This window comes from Penaeus vannamei, chromosome 15 (assembly GCF_042767895.1).
Source record: "Penaeus vannamei isolate JL-2024 chromosome 15, ASM4276789v1, whole genome shotgun sequence".
In the NCBI taxonomy this organism is placed as follows: Eukaryota; Metazoa; Arthropoda; class Malacostraca; order Decapoda; family Penaeidae; genus Penaeus; species Penaeus vannamei.
Genome location: NC_091563.1, coordinates 25080029 through 25082528, shown reverse-complemented (window position 1 = coordinate 25082528; position 2500 = coordinate 25080029).

Here is a 2500-nt window from a genome sequence, read left to right as displayed (position 1 = left end):
AAATTGTTCTTTTCCTTACAACTTGTCTATTTTTGCCGGTGATTTTAGTACTGTTATGATAATCACAATCGTTATTCTAATTGAAAATTGGAGTAATAATGATGACATTAGTAGCATTACTATTCTTATCATTATAATTATTTCGTTATTATAATTTTTTCTTCGTATCATCATTAATAATATTATTATCAAAATTATAGATATCAATTCATTATGATTATCGACGCTATCATTATCATTATTGTTGTGTTTATTGATATTGATAATATAATCTTTATTATTGCTGTTAATCCTATTATCATTATTATTATAACTACCATTGTTATTATTGTTATCATTATTATTATTATTATTATCATCAGTATTATTAATGATACCTATTTTTTTATTACTACTATCATTATTATAGTAATAACTATCACTATCGTTATTATTATTATTATCATTATTATTATTATTATCATTAGTAGTAGTAGTAGTAGGAGTAGTAGTAGTAGTAGTAGTGGTGGTAGTGCTATTATTATTAGTAGCATTATTTTTATTGTTATTATCATTATCATATTATTATTATTATTATTATTATTATTATTATTATTGTTAGTAGTAGTAGTAGTAGTAGTAGTAGTAGTAGTAGTAGTATCACTATTATCATTATTATTATTTTATTATTATTATTATTTTTATTATCATTATTATTATTATCATTATCACTATTATTGTTATTACTCCTATAATCCTGATAATTATTATAATTAGAATAACAATGACTATTAGCATTATGATAACAACAATAATTACAATAATGATGATGATAACAATGATAATAATAGCTATAATAATAATGATGATGATAATAGTAATCACAATGATAATGATATTAATAATCATCATTGATAACGTTAGGAATAATAAGAATAATGGTAATAGTAATAATCATAATAATGGTTAGTGATATCAATATCATTGCGATAATTATAATAAGGATAATAATAGTAATAATGATGAAATGATTATAATAGTAATGATAATAACAAAAATGATTATTGTTATCATTTATATAATCATAATCAGTAATATATCATTATGTTTATTATTATTGTGATTATCCTTATTAGTGGTATCATTGTTACTACCAATGCTATCATTATCATTCTTATAATAATCATTATTATCATTATCGAAATGATAATGATAATTGTTATTATTTTTGTTGTTAACAGTATTATTCTTTTCATTATCATTTTTTAATTATCATTATTATTTTTTCTTTTCATTATTACCATTATTATTGATATTATTATCATTATAATTATTACTATCATTATCATAATTGCTATTGTCAATATCATTACTATTGTTGATTAGTTATCCTTTTTATAATCAGCATTACTACTATCATCATCATCATAACCATTATTATTATCATTTGTTATCTTTTTCATTATTTTAAGTATTGTTATCATTATTAGGAGTAGTAGTAGAATAGTTATAATTATCATTGTTATAATTATTATTATGAGGATTAGTTATTATCACTTTTATTATCATCATCATTACCCGTATCATTATCATTACCATCATAATCATCACCCTCATCATCATTATCATCACTATTACTATTATTGCTGTTATTATTGTTAATATTATGACTAGTATCATTACTATGTTTTTGCTGTTAAAATTGTCATTATTCTTAATATTTTACTATTGTTATTATTATTAATATCATTATTATGATTACTAATATTGATATTATTTCTATAGTTTTTTCATTATCATTATCATCATTATTATCATTCTTCTTCTTCGTATTATTATTTTTATAATTATCATTATCATTGATAATAGCAATGAATATAATAATAACCATTGTGATAATTATCGTAATGCTTGTAATTATTATTATTACTATTATTGTTATTGATATTATTATTATTACTATTATTATTATCATCATCATTATCATTGACATTCTTATTATCATTATCATTACTATTATTGGCAAGAATAATAATAATGGTAATGATAATAGCATAATATTAATAACAATTATTGTAATAATTATAGTAATGATAATGATGATGATAATAATGATAATGATGATGATGATGATAATAATAATGATGATAATAATAATGATAATAATGATAATAATGATAATAATAATGATAATAATAATAATAATAATAATAATGATAATAATAATAATAATAATAATAATAATAATAATAATAATAATAATAATAATAATAATAATAATAATAATAATAATAATAATAATAATAATGATAATGTTAATGATAATAATAATAGTAATAATAATGATAATAATAATAATGATGATAGTAATGATAATAATTATAATAATAATCATAATGATAAAATGATAATAAAGATAATAATAATAAGAAAAAAACAAGAACAACAACAATAAGGATGATGATAATTATTATCATAATTACTATTATCGTTATCATCATTACTAATATCATTATTATTA